The 15,574-nt window shown below is 36.6% G+C and overlaps 2 pseudogenes; one reads left to right on the top strand and one right to left on the bottom strand.

Moving 5' to 3' along the window:
* The first annotated feature begins 6,966 nt into the window (after positions 1-6,966).
* Positions 6,967-10,030, top strand: LOC147822473 (histone-lysine N-methyltransferase, H3 lysine-36 specific-like; annotated as a pseudogene).
* Positions 10,031-13,478: 3,448 nt separating this feature from the next.
* Positions 13,479-14,606, bottom strand: LOC101707814 (protein DEK-like; annotated as a pseudogene).
* Positions 14,607-15,574: the final 968 nt, after the last annotated feature.

The following is a 15,574-nucleotide window of genomic DNA, read 5'->3' as shown; positions in this document are numbered from 1 at the left end:
GGTCTTTATCTCAACCTGATTAAGGCTATCTATAAAAAAACCAACAGCCAACATAAACCTAAATGGTCAAAAACTGAAAACTTTCACGCTAAAATCAGGAAGAAGACAAGGAGGATGCTCACTATCACCACTCCTGTTCAATATAGTTCTGGAAACATTAGCCACAGCAATTAGAAAAGAGAAAGAAATAACAGGAATAAAAATAGGAAAGGAAGAAGTGAAACTGTCATTATTTGCTGATGATATGCTATTTTACACAGAAGACCCAAAAAACTCCACCAAAAGACTTCTAGACTTAATTGACAGATTCAGTAGAGTAGCTGGATACAAGGTCAACACTCAAAAAACAATAGCCTTCTTGTACACAAATAACAGACTCACTGAGAGAGAAATTAGGGAAACAATCCCTTTTACAATAGCAACCAAAAAAATGAAATATCTAGGAATCAATCTAACAAAGGAAGCAAAAGACCTCTACACTGAAAACTACAGCACTCTGAAAAAAGAGACTGAAGAGGATATAAGAAAATGGAAAGATATCCCTTGTTCCTGGGTAGGAAGAATCAATATAGTGAAAATGGCCATATTTCCAAAACTATTATATAGATTTAATGCTATGCCAATTGAAATTCCAACAGTAGGTTTCACAGAACTAGAGAAAACAATCCAAAAATTCCTTTGGAACCAGAGGAGACCTAGAATAGCAAGAGCAATTCTAGGCAACAGAGATATGGCAGGGTGTATCACAATTCTCAACTTGAAACTATGCTATAAAGCTACTGTGATAAAAACAGCATGGTAATGGGAAAAAACAAAAGTGAGGATCAATGAAATAGATTAGAAGATGCAGAAACAACTCCAGAAACACTCAGCCACCTCATCTTTGACAAAGGAGCCAACCATCTTCACTGAAGGAAAGATATGCTCTTTAGTAAATGGTGTTGGACAAACTGCCAAAGATTAAAACTAGACCCATATCTATCATCATGCACTAAACTAAGATTGAAGTGGATTAAATATCTAAATATTAAAACAGAAACACTAGACTTGCTGGAAGATAAGTTAGGTAGAACTCTTGAAGACATTGGCATAGGAAAAGACTTTATGAGCAAAACCTCAGTAGCAAGGGAACTAGCACAAAGAATCAACAACTGGGATCTCATCTTATTAAAAAGCTTCTGCACTGCAAGAGAAATCACCAACAGTGGTAAGAGACAATCTACAATCTGGGAAAAAAATTTTAGCAGCTGTACCTGAGACAAAAGACTACTATGCAGAATATATAAAGAACTGAAAACATCATATCCCCCAAATTCAATGACCCAATTCAAAATTCAAAAATGGGCATCTGAAATGAACAGACATTTCTCAGAACAAGTAGTATAAGCAGCAAATAAATATATGAAAAAATGTCCAACATTACTCATCATTCGAGAGTTGCAGACGAAAACAACACTGGAATTCCACTTCACTCCAGAAAGAATGGCCGCTATCAAGAAATCAACTAATAACAAATGTTGGCGGGGTTGTGGGGAGAAAGGAACCCTTCTCCATTGTTGGTGGGAGTGCAGGCTGGTGCAACCACTGTGGAAATCAGTATGGAGATACCTCGAATTACTAGGACTAGAGGTCCCATTTGACCCAGCTATTCCCCTGCTGGGTATCTTCCCAAAAGAATTAAAAGACTCATACCACAGCAATATATGTGCACCCATGTTTAGGGTGGCACAGTTTGTAATAGCGAAAGCTTGAAAACATCCCAAGTCCCCATCAACTGGAAACTGGATAATGAAGACGTGGTGGTTTTTTTCATAAAATGGAGTACTACTCGGCCATAAAGAACCAGAAACTAGAGTATTTATAGCTAAATGGATGCCTATTGAGGCCATACTCCTAAGTGAAATAAATAGGACAAACGTGTAAATACCGAATAGTTTCTCTATTATGAGAAACTGAAAGTGTAAATAAGGGTTAAAATGATTAAAATGAATAACTGATAATTTGAAATAGGAAGAAAGGTCCAAAGGGGTAGGGGTGATGGGAGGGGAAGGGAAAAGGAAAGAATGGACGGAAAAATTATGAGAAAAGAAAAAAATGGAAATGAAGTCTATGTACATAGGGAAGGTTGGAGGGGGTGAAGGGTGCACAGGTAATGGGGAAAAAATGAGAACCAAGATAAGTCATATACAGGGAGAAGCACGCAATGACAAATGTAAACATATTGTATACCTAAAATGTACCAATAAAAGAATTAAATGATAAATAAATAAAATTTACCTACTGCAAATTATGCTGCTATAAACATGGATATTAAAACATCACTATAATTTGATGACTTTAACTTTTTTGGGAAGATTCCTAGAAAAGGAATATCTAGATTTAATGGAATTTCTAGTTTTAGAATCTCCTTACTAATTTCCATAGTGATTGCCTATATACCTGCTAAATTGAGGAAGTGTTCTTTTTTCCCCAATCTCACCAGCATTTGGTATTATTTGATTTTTTGATGGCAACCATTCTTTCTGGAGTGAGATGGGATCTTGGTGTTGTTTTTATTACCATTTCTTGAATGGACAGCATTGTTAAACATTGTTCATCTATTTATTTGCCACTTTTACTTCTTCTGCAAAGTGTGTATTCATTTTAGTTGCCCATTTATTGATTGAATCTTTTTTAGTTTGGGGCAGGGGTCTAATTTTTTCAATTCTTTGTATTAGTTCTTTGTCTAAGGAGTAGTTGGAAAAAGTTTTCCAATTCTGTATGTTGCCTCTTCACTCTGTTGATCATTTCCTTTGCTGTACAGAAGGTTTTTAATTTGATATTGTCCCATTTGTTGATTGTTGGTTGTATTTCTTGTGCAACCAAGTTTCTGCTTAGAAAGTCCATCCCTATTCCTATGCCATCAACAGTTTTACCTATTTTGTTTTCCAGTAGGTTAAGTGTTTCTGTACTAATATTTAGATATTTTATCCATTTTGATTTTTGTTTAGTGTATGGTGAGAGACATGTGGCTAGGTTCAATGTTCTGCATGTGGATAACCAGTTTTCCCAGCATCATTTGGCAAAGGGCCTATTTTTCCTCCAGCAAAAGTTTTTGGCCCCCTTGTAAAAGATCAGTTAGCTGAGTGTGCCTGAAGGTGTATCTGATCCTATTCCATTGATCCACAAGTTTGTTTTTGTTTTGTTTTGTTTTTGGTCACAGTAGCTTTTTAGTATAACTTGAAGTCTAGGATTGTGATTCCTCCTGCCTTGTTCTTGTTGCCCTAGACTGCTTTTTGTTATCTAGGTCTCTTTTGGTTCCACTTGAATTTCAGAATTGGTTTCTTATTTGTATGAGGCATTGGTATTTTGATTGGGGTTGTGTTAAATCTGTATATCAGTTTTGGAAATACAATCATTTTGAATATATTTGTTCTACATATCCAGGAGTAGGGGATATCTTTCTATTTTCTGATGTCCTCTTAGATTTCCTTTCAGAATACTTTAGTTTTTGTTTCAGATTTCTTTCACTTTCTCTGTAATTTTTAATGCTGTCAGAAAGTTATTGTTTTCCTAACTTCTAGGTGAGTTTATTATTGATGTCTAGGAATGCTAGTTGTTTTTGTGTGTTGATTTTTTTCTTGCTATGTGACTGAATTTGGTTACAAATGGGAATTGTTTTGTCTGTAGAGAATCATGTCATTGACAAATAATAATATTTTAACTTCTTCATTTCCTATACATATCCCATTTATTTCACTCTCTTGCTTGATTGGTCTGGCTCACATTTTAAGAACTATATTGAACAAAGAATGTTGATAGCAGATATCATTTTCTTGGTTTTTTTTTTATTTTGGAGGGAAAGTTTTCAGCTTCTCCCCATTTAATATGATGTCGGCCATTGTTTTGTCACAAATGACTTTATCAGATTGAGATAAGGCTCTTTAATGCTTGCTTTCTTCAAAGTTTTTTGAAATCATGAATGGATGTTGAATTTTTCCAAGGGAATTTTCTGTATCTTTTGAGATGTTCATGTGATTTTTGTCCTTGCTTCTGTTTATGTGGTATATTATTACATTATTGATTTTTCTATATTGAACTTTACATAAATCCCTAGAATGAATCCTACTTGGTCCTGATTTTTGATCTTTTTGATGATTTGTTGGATTCTTTTTCCTAGTATCTTATTGAAGATTTTTCTTTTTATGTTCATTAAAGAAATTGGCCTGTAGTTCTCTTTTTTGTAAAGTTTTTCCAAAATAGGGTGGTGAATAAATTTAATCCTGGGCTTTTCTTAGTTGAATGTTTCTTATCACATCTTCAATTTTGTTACCTGCTAATGGTTTATTCAAGATCTTTATATCATTTTGATTCAGCTTTGGTAGTTCATATGCATCTAGCAATTTCTTCATTTCTTCTCAATTCTCCAAATTCTTAGAGTACAGATTCTCAAAGCAGTATCCAATAGTCTTTTGGATTTTGGCAGGATTCATTGTACTTTTGCCTTTTTCATTTCTAATTGCATGAACTTGGATCTTTTCTTTCCTAGTTTGGTAAGAGTGGCTAGGGCTTTGTCAATTTTGTTTATTCTTTTAAAGAAACAGGTCTTTGATTCCTTCATTTTTTGTCTCAATTTTATTAATTACTGCTCTGATGTCTGTAATTGCTTTTCTTATAGTGGCTTTGGATTTTGATTTTTTCTTGCTTATCTAGGACCTTGACATGCATCACTATAGTATTTATTTTAGCTTGCACTGGTTTTCTGATGTGTGCATTCATAGATATAAACTTCATTCTTAGGACTGATTTCATTGTGTCACATAGGTTCTGGTGTGTTGTACTAACTTTATTACTTGATTCTAGTAACTGCCTAATTTCTTCCTTGATTTCTTCTATGACCCATTCATTCTTTAAGACAGTATTATTTAATGTCCATGCATTTGTATAATTTCTGTTATTTTTGTCATTGATTTTTTTAAAATGTCATCGCACTATTGTTATGATTTATATATAGATGTCCTGCAAAGCCTCATGTGCTCATAGGTGGGGCTTTTTGAAGTTGCCTAGATTTGGGGTGTGTGATACTGGGTTAAAGGGGCATGGTACTAAATTATTCCATATTTTGGTTTAACGTAGTTCTGGCTATGGATAATGGGAAGGCTTACTCTAGTTGTGGGTAGCACCACTTAAAATACTTGTAGCCTGGATGGCATAAAAGGAAAAGGGAGGTTTGCTTGTTGCTTGCTTCCTCATGCCTGCTCTGCCATTGACACTTTCCCCTGTTTGATGTCCCTCTGCCGTGCCACCCTGCTTTGCAGTCAGACAACTATGGACTGAAACTTCTATAAACTGTGAGGTAAAATAAACCTTTTTTCCTTTAACTTATAGGTTTCAAGTATTTTGCCCCAGCAACAAGCAAGTAATTAAGTCAACTATGATCTGATAATAAGAATGAGAAAATTTCAAATCTTTTGCACTTACTTAAGCATTTTTTAGTGCATAACACGTGGTCTATTTTTTTTTTTTTGGTACTGAGGATCGAACTCAGGACCTTGGCACTTGGGAGACAGGTGCAAAGCCACTGAGCTAAATCCCTGGCCCACATGTGGTCTATTTTGGAGAAAAATCCCATGTATTGCTGAAAAGAATATGTATTCTATTGTTTGGTGGAACAATTCATAAATACATATTAAGTTAACTGGTTTAAAAGTTTAGTTCAATGGTGGTATTTCTTTGTTCATTTTTTTGTCTAGTTAATGGGTCTATACATGATGGGTGGTTATCAAGTTTTCCCATTATAATTGAGTTTGTATTTAATTGACTTTTTCACATGTAATATTGTGTGTTTTGTGAATTTTGGCACACTAGTGTTTGGTGCCTATTTTTATAGTCACTATCTCTTCCTGTTCAGTTGTTCCCTCACCCAATATGTAGTGATTTTCTTTGTCCCTTTGAATCAGTTATGGCTTGAAATCCACTTGGTCTGAAATTAGGATAGCTACTCTTCTCTTTTCCTGGTTCCTATTGCATTGAATATTGTTTTATATTCTTTGATTTCTAATCTGAGAATTTCTTTTGGAAGTAAATGTGTTTTAAAAAAAAGAAGTAAATGTGTTTCTTGGATGTTGTATATCACTGAGTATTGTTTCTTGATACATTCAGCCAATCTATATCTTTTGACTGGAGAATTGACACCATTCACATTGAGAGATATTACTGATAAGGGTGCCCCAGCTGGAGACTGGGCCTCACCAAGTGGGGGAGCAGGGCTGCAGGCCTAGATGCAGGTGCTCTATCAGGCTGCACCTCGCCTCAGGTGTGCAGGATAGGATCAGCACTGAGGTCACAGAGGCCTTGGCCAGGAGAGAGGTGGTGGGTGTCGGGCTGTGGGGAGCCCTGGGCAGGGTGTCTGACCAGTCTGTCTTGTTCTAGGGTAGCTTGCTGGGGCTGGGGATCCAGCATCAAACCTGTGGTGGGAGGGAGCTCTGGGGCTGCACAGGCTTGGCTCAGGCAGGCAGACCTGATCTGCTGCTTCCATTTTGTATCCTGCTCAACTTGGTCTGTGGTAGCAGTGGTGTTTGGGGTGCAACCTGGCAGGAGATTCACCTGCAGCTCCACCTGATCAGGGCCTGAGCCCTGGAAGACTCTAGCTCTAGACCCCAAGTGAGCCCTACAGTAAGGAGGAGGTTTGCCTTGGCCTGGACCAAAAGGAGTGGGCTGAGGGCAGGTTCTCAGTGGATGGGGAGCCTGGGCTGTAACCTTAGGTGAAGGTGGGGATTGATGCAGCCCTAGTGGGACAGTTGTAAAGGCCCCAGCCAGGTCAGGTTCTATTGGGACTGGGGTTCAAGTTGAGTAGTGTGCTGTAGCCCTGTGCAGCTCCAGGAACAAATGTTGCACTCTGAGGTTGATGCTGCCCCGGGATGGATCAGACCTGTGAACTATCTGGGAGAAATTGTCTGCTGCCCTTTTCCAGTCAGGTGAATTTAGATGCCCCTGAAGACAAGGACAGCCATTTTGGATGATCCACATTACAGTACCAGTACATAACAAAACATGCTAGAATTACTTGAAACTTCATCATCATTTACTTCACAGGAATTAACATTTTGTCAACACAAGAAAAAGTATGCACCACTGAAGTATGAAGTTGGAGATCTCATTTGGGCAAAATTAAAGAGATATCTATGGTGGCCCTGCAGGATTTCCTTTGATTTGTTGATTAACATGCATTCAAAAATGAAAGTTGCCAACCAGAGGTCCTATTGCAGGACAATGTGAAGGCTTTTGGAAACCCTTCTGAAAGAGTCTTGGTGGGTAGGAAAGCAATCCTCATGTTTGAAGGCAGGTATCAATTTAAAGAATTACCTGTCCTTAGGAAAAGAGGAAAGCAGAAATAAAAAGAATCTAGACATAAGGTGCCTTAGAAAATTTTCAGTAAATGGAAAGACATGTTGATCTTGTTGAACAATATGATGTTCTCAAAGGATCAAAGAACAGAAAATGTGTCACCAGTTCAATAAAGTTGGACAGTGAAGAGGATATGCCATTTGAGGACTGTACAAATGATCTTGAATCAGAACATGACCCATTGCTGCTTGAAAGATGTCTTTTGATTCTGAACTTTCTGCATATAAGAAGGAAAAACCCTGTGCTAAATCTCAAGCTAGAAAAAGCTCTGATAATCTAAAAAGGACTAATGTGAAAAAGGGCCTTATACAATTTGAAACACATGAAGAGGAACAGAGGGGAAAGACACCTAAGAACCTTAGCCTAAACTTTATCTTTGGGGATGTATCTGATAATCAGGCCTTTAATAAACTTTCCATGATAGCAAACAGGCTCAGTGAGTCCAGCACCTGCCCCATGTAGTTTTTTCTTTCCACATGAAGATGTGGAAAAAACACTGTAATGAAAGAATTTGGGACTTCAGTTTGTTTAAAGAATTTGAGACTTCAAATACTTTATTAGGATTATCTGAGGGTGCCTTGTTCTCTAAACACTCTGGGGAGAAAAAGTAAGGTCTGCTGTGTAATTAAAAAGTGCAGCTCTTCTATATTGGAGCTGGTGTTGAAGAAAAGTGAAGTGATTCTATTAGTATCTGTACCACTTTTGATGAGGGAAGCAGTGATCTGGATTCCATGCAACACAGCTCAGAATCTGATAACAATATCCTTGAAATTACAGATACTTTTGGTAGAAAAGAGAACATGTTATCCATGCAGAAAAATGAAAAGATGAACACAAACATGAGGGTAAAACACTAGGGTAAAAGACACAACCACTAGGGTAAAAGCAAAATGAGTCCTTTATTGTTAAGTCACATACAGACCACTTACTGGTTTGTAAAACACAAGAGTCCAGAACTGACATCTTATGTTAATCTCTCTGTTCTTAAGGTGTCTACTTTTGTTCAAAAATCCCGGTCAGATTTTAGAAATGATAGTCTGTCTCCAAAATTTAACACACCATCAATTTCCAGTGAGAAGTCACTAATAAAAAGTGGAGCTACACATCAAGCTCTATTACATTCAAAAAGAAAACAGCCCAAATTCCAAAATATAAAGTGCAAACACGAAGAAAATCCATTTATAGTAGACTCATCAGTTACAAATGAGGAGTGTAGTTTGAAATGCTGCTGTTATGATCCTAAAGGTTCTCCTTTGGCCAGTATTTCTAAAAGTAGGAATATGGATGGGCTTACACTACTGAACAACTTGCATGAGAAAACCAGGGATTCAAGTGACATAGAAACAGCAGTGGTGAAACATCTGTCAGAATTGAAAGAACTTTCTTACAGATCCTTAAGTGATGATGTCTGTGACTCTGGAACATCAAAACCATTACTTTCTTCTTCCACTTCTAGTCAGAATCATATACCTATTGAACCAGACTACAAATTCAGTACACTGCTAATGATGTTAAAAGATATCATGATAGTAAGACCAAGGATCAAAGGTTGATGACAGCTCAAAACCTGGTCTCTTACCAGACTCCTCCCTGTGGAGACTGTTCTACCAGTAAGCCTGTAGGGGCATCTAAAGTTTTAGTGTCAGAAGGCTCCCTACACAGTTCAGGAAAAAATGGAGATGGCACTCAGGACTCAGCCTACTGTTCCTCTAATGGGAGTGACTCTCCATTGTCTGTAGAATTGTCTGCCTCCTTACCTAACTCAGTGTCCCACAGAAGAGACTTCCCTCCTTCTGGAAACAGTCAAACTATGTTACTAGGCACAACTGTGGCAGATCAAAATCATCACCCAAAATGTGAGATGGGAAAGAACACAGTGAACTGGAAAACCTTAAAGACAGAGCACAGAAGAAAACTGAACAGACTTCCAGCTGTGACTCATCAGGCTACACCACAGGGAGGCAAAGGGAATGGAGGCTCAGTGACTAGGCCATCAAGGAATAGGGCAACAGATCCTCCTAGGAAGAACTTCTTCAATTAATGGGTCATTTAGCAAGTGAAGATGCCCATTTTTTGATGTACATTTTGATAACAAAATTAAACAGTCTGACCCCAAAAAAATTTCTGAAAAAGGACCCATTTTAGAGAAGAGTAAAATCCTGTAACTGGATTCTGAAACGAATGATGAGAAGGATGAACCCATTACTAATGTAAGTCAAGTAGTGCCTAAAAATCAGTGACAGCATGTAAACCAAAGGTGCACAAAATATGGAAAGTGCACTAACAGATTTAGGGAAAAGGAAAACTCTAAGGGTGCCTTTGTCGTCTTGTTTTCTGGTGACTGTAAAGAGAAGGGGTGAGATGATTCCCAGAGCATAGAACTCCTCCTCCAAGTGTACAAGAGGATTCACTGACAGCTTCAAATCATGTCAGCCACTTAGATTCAGTTGGGCCATAGTTGAATATTTGTGATAAATCCAGTACCAGCATGGAGGACATGGAAAAAGAGCCAGGAATTCCCAATTTGACACCATAGGCTCAGCTCCATATGCCAGCTGTGGAGTCAGAGAAGAAACACCTTAGGAAACCAAGCAAGTGTTTCCTGGAATATACAGAAGAATATGATCAAATAGTTGCACCTTAGAAAAAGCAAAGAAAAGTACAGGAATAAGCACACAAGGTAAGTTCCCACTGTGAAAGGGGAAGCCTTCTGTCCAGATGTCAGTCTAGTAGTCAGAACAAGCAGACGGATGAGAATTCTTTGATTTCAACCAAAGAAGAGAGTCTAGTTCTTGAAAGAGAGGCCTCATTTTTGGAGGGGCCCTTAGCTCAGTCAGAACTTGGAGGTGGTCATGCTGAGTTGCCACACCTAACCTCGTCTGTGTCTATGGCTCCAGAAGTCTCTCCATGGCCTGTCCTTGAGTCTGAGTTTTTGCATGTTAAAACATCAGAAAACTTTGAAAGTAAGCATCAAAGGAAACCAACTAAGAAACTTTGTTTTCTGCACATAAAGGGTTTTAAATATTTTAAGGATAAGATAGAGATACATTATAATTATTAAAATTACTTACAGAATTAACAGATATATATTGTGCATACTTCTAAATTTAAAGAACAGAAAACTGTCTACACATTGTATTAAATAAAATTAAAATTAATAGTGAATTCAAGCTCAAAAGATGAAGTCATTTACCTAGTCTTAAACTGTGACCATGAAGACCTCTGAATTATACACATTCATCCAAACTTCACTAATGATGGAAAATACAAAGGATGAAGCATTTCCAAGAAGCTACAGATATTTCAACTATTATCAATTTGTTATAATAATTGTTCCTGTTTTATCTTTTGAGAATTTTCATTTTTTAAGACAATCAGCTTAAGAGTGTTTTCAGGCACTATAATTTGTGATAATCAAAAAAGTCTTCTAATGGGTCTACAGTGTTCAGAGATTCAAGCCCAATGCACTTTGGGATTTTGCACATAAATGAAGAATAGAAATGAATTCTGGTTTATGGGGCTGGGGATTTAACTCAGTGGTTTTGCCGCCTGCTGCACAAGCGCAAGGACCCAAGTTTGATCCCTGGTACCAAAAAACAAAATCAAAAAAAAAAAAAAGAAAAGAAATCTGATTTAGAAGTAACTGATTTTTTTAAGAATACACAGTCCTTCAAATGCTGTATGACATATAAAATGGGAAAATCACCTTCTGTTGGCATGGCATTTGCTTCACCAGTGCATTTTTATCCTACAACCACTCGAACAGCACAGTAAACAAATATATAGGAAATGGAAAACAAATAAGTATGAAAAAGAAAATAAAAAATATAAATATCTTTAACATGCAATTTTAGTTAGTTGCATCGAACATTGTACTTAAAATAGAGCATGCAAAAAAAGGACAGTCTGCTTTTAAGGTTCTTTTCTGAAAGTTCTACATGGCAGCCTGACATCACACACACACGCACGCACGCATGCACACACACACACACACACAATACAATACTAGAGCAAGTAAATGAGAAAGGCCAAAAAAATTTATACACTGATTCATGTCTTGTGTTGTCACAAGTCCCACAATAATTTTGGAAATTAATGTTGAATTCCTATATCAAGGAACCACAATTCAGATACCAGAAAAATGCAAGCAATGCATGCAGATCTGAAACATGAGCCTAAAATGAACCACAAGACACTTGGGCTTGGGAGATGAGTTAGTCACAGCATTAAGTGAAGTGTAAGTCATCAAAAGGAAAAAGAATGAGAAAAAATATGGAAAAACAACAACAACAAAAGATCCTCCCCCTTCCCTCAGCCCAAAAGGCAATAAAAGGAAGAATGATTGAAATCATCACCATGTTGCATTCCTCTAGAGACCAGTAGATCATAGTATATTAAAGTTGTTAAGTTGCTTGCTGAAAAAACCACAATGCAAGACATTAGGTAATAATAGAAATATTTCAATTGATCTAACCCTTGGGATGCTTTATTACTTTTTTAAAACACCAATGATTTTTTATTGAAAAAGTTTATAGGAACAAATTAAATATTTAAAATCAAAGGCCAGATTTCAGATCTCAGTTACTTGTCCCATTCATTTGTATTAAGTGTACCTTTCTCCAATGTCCTAACTTTGTGAAGAAACAAGTCAAACCTGTTAACATTCAACATCTATCATTCTTATCTATTTCTGCTCTATGATGCAAAGATTTTAACACTTAATTGGTACTACAAATACCCAATTTTGTCATAAGCAGCAGGTTTCATTTTAGAATTCAAAGAAAGTCTATTTAGTAAACTAAGTCAGTCAATTTAATAGACACAGGTCAGTCTTTTAAATTCAGAAGTGATCCACATATTGATCACCTGGAATCCTGATTGGCCAAAATGTAAATCTCAAATACATTAAATTTCTTTAAAGCTAAAAATAAGTACAGTATATTACCACTTTTGAGAAATACTTTGTCAGAGATATCTGTTACTGCCTACACATTCTCTTCTAGTATTATACCTAGTACTTTTATCATAATTATGAAAGTGGCCAGGTTTCCCATAAATATCAGTATTTTATATGGTCAAAAGCAGTCAATAAAAAATCAGTCATTTAGGGCCAGGGATTTAGCTCAGTGGTTCCAACACCTGCCTCACAAACGCAAGGTCCAGAGTTCAATCCCTGGTACCAAAACAAAACAAAAAAATCAGTAATTTAATGTAGGCCAAATGTATTTGTACTTAATCATAAGCCTGTCCCAAATTTTTTGAACCTTTAATATGTTGATTTTGGTTGGTACTTAATACAAAACATTATGCTTTTGCAGAGCTAACACTAAAACTATAAATTGATGATGCTTTCAGTACAAAGCAGAACTAGACAGTTCCTGCAGTGTTCTCATCACTGAATTCTGATTTGCACTGCTCCATCACACTGTCTGGCTAACACTGACACTTCATAGTTTATGAGTTTAAAAATTGATCTGCACAAAAGAAATAAAAAGACTTTATATACAACAAATTGTTTTTTAAAATACAAAAATAATAACTGTCACATCTGTCACTTTTGTCATGTCACAATTTGGTGTATATACAAATGCAAAAGAAAGTTCTGATTTAGTCATCCAGACAGCTTGTGTAATTTGAGATGATGGACACACTGCCACTGAGTTCACAGACAGAAGAGATGTGTATTCAAAATATTTCATATACTAAATACTACAATAGTCTGTGCATGTATAAACACCACTTATAATAGTTTTTAACCTACTTAATTAAAAGTATGTCTTAAGCAAGCTAATATTAAGTGCAATAAAACCCACAATTCAGGAATCTATAATCTTATATAAAGAAATTCAAAATGTACAAAATACTACTATAAAGGAAGTATCAATTACTGCCATGCAAGATTTTAAACTAAAAACAGCACAAAAATGAAATTTAAAATGACAAACTCAAATTTAAATTATCACCCAAGATAAAAAAAGTCAGGAGTAAGTTCACCAACACAAGGATTTAGAAAATGAAATACATTGTTTGCTGGTATAATGTATAAGTCAAATCTTCCAAACTATGGGAACAAGTCATCTTTGTCTTCTATCTCAAGAAATCAGCTCTTTTACAGTTGTTTTATGAAATATTTTCTCTCAGTTAAATCATAAGCAGGATAATTTTCATATACCTCTTTGCAAAACTGTTTCATTGTGACTTTTTCCAAATTAGCATTGGCCAGTAATTTCTTTACTGTTTCCTTTAATTCTTCATCTGTAGGTGGTTTCTTCAATTTTTTATTTAAAGATTCATCATCTGAACTATCCTCAGATTCACTTTCATTTTTGGAACTGTCCTGATTCTTCTTCATGGTGCTGCTCTCTGCCTTCTTACCATTAGCACTTTTTACAGACTTTTTACTTTTAGAAGTAGCTTTTTGTTTAGTTTTTTCTTTTTCAGATGTCTTTTTTGGTGGCTGCTCCTCTTCACTTTCTTTATCTTCATCATCTGAAGATTCTTTCTTGTTTTTCTTTTCATTTTCATCACTACTAGATTCATCCGACAGAATTTCAGGACATTTGGTTTCTTTTCCTTTCTTGCCATTCCAGAACTGTTTTGTTCCTTTTTAATGCCTTTGCTAGAAGTTTTTTTAGATTTTGGCAATGGTTTGCCTGAAGGTTTTGCATGAATTAAAAAATTCAAGCTCCTCTTCACTAGTTCACTATTTACACTGGAGGCTCCAAATCAAGAACTTCACATATGTTCTTTAACACGGCATTTCTGAACTTTTTAAACATTTCTTCCCTCTTTTTACATTGAAGACTCTCTTTTTCAAATGGAAAGCCACTGAACTGGCCCACATTCTTTAACGAGGACACTGTGCCTGGTCTGCCGTAAAGCAGTTTGTGTAAATTTCTTAGTTCATCTGTTTTTTTCTTACTCAGAAAGAAATGTATCCTTTTAATTTCACAAAGTTTCTGTCCCTTTCCTTGTGCAATTGTAAATTATTCTCTTTGTAAAGAGGGCACTTGCACTGTCAACTTTTCTACTTTCTTCTTTTCCCTCTTGCCTTCCACGATATGATTCTTTTCTTTTTCTTCCTCTTCATCCACCTAATTGTAGTCATCCTCCTCCTTCTCTTCACTCTCCTTGTGGGAGTGGATCATTTCAGACTCCTTCTCTGATGCAGACTGGGCAGGAGTTCCCTCTTCCTCCACAGCAGGGGATGAGGAGGACATTCGGGGGACCTGAGAGCAGGACGGAATGGCTGCTGTCACTCTCCATCCCTGCTAAGGGCGTGTGGGGCCCCAACTTCAAAGTTGCCTCCTCTCACTCCTGGAAGGTGCCCTGGGCACCTCCCACCCACTGTCCAGGATGCCTGATGCAGGAAATCATGCCACTTTTCCCACTCATGGCTGGGCTTTGCACTGCTGCTTTCAGCCCAGCGGGAGCCTCCAGCCACCCATGTCCCTTGGGATACTTTAAAAGGAGCTTCTGGATCACCAAAGCCAAAACCAGGGGACAATAAGGTGGAACAATATGAAAGTCAACTACCTGGACTCCCTGAAATGGTAACAATGGAAATAACAGAACAGATGAAAGAGACTCTGGAAAAAAAATCAGAAATAATTTCTCAGATAACAAGATGTGGTGACCATGATGAAAGATATTATTAGTAACTCTAGAGCTGATGCAGATAAAAAAAAATAAAGGAACTGAAGAAACTGATGGAAACCATAAATACCCAGCAGAGGAAAGAAATGGAATAATACACTAAACACATCCAAACAGATATCCAAGAGACTGAAAATTCCATTGAAAGTTTCCACAGCAGAATAAGTGAATGTGAGGACAGACTTTCAGATATGGAAGACAAGATTGTGGTTAGTGAAAACGAAAAGTAAGATTTCTTAAAAATATGAAGAGACCATGAGAAATCAATTGAATAGCTCCTAGATAATGCAAAAAAGAAAAATTTAAAATTGATTGGAGTCAATGGAGTAGGAGATACTGCAAAAACATAAATAAACTACTCACAGAAGTAATCTCAGAAAACTTCCCAAACAGGGGAAAAGAATTTGAAGTAGGATAAGTGAGACATATGAACTCTAATTAGCTGTGAAAAAAAATCTATGCCTAGGCATATAATAATATAATAGTCAAAAATTCCAGAAATCCAACACAAGAACAAAATATTAAAAGCAGT

The sequence above is a fragment of the Heterocephalus glaber genome, unplaced genomic scaffold (assembly GCF_053883595.1).
Source record: "Heterocephalus glaber isolate CG9 unplaced genomic scaffold, H.glaber_assembly_v1.0 deba00001613, whole genome shotgun sequence".
NCBI lineage: Eukaryota > Metazoa > Chordata > Mammalia > Rodentia > Bathyergidae > Heterocephalus > Heterocephalus glaber.
The sequence above is the reverse complement of the archived record's forward strand: the minus strand, read 5'-3'. Positions and strand labels throughout refer to the sequence as shown.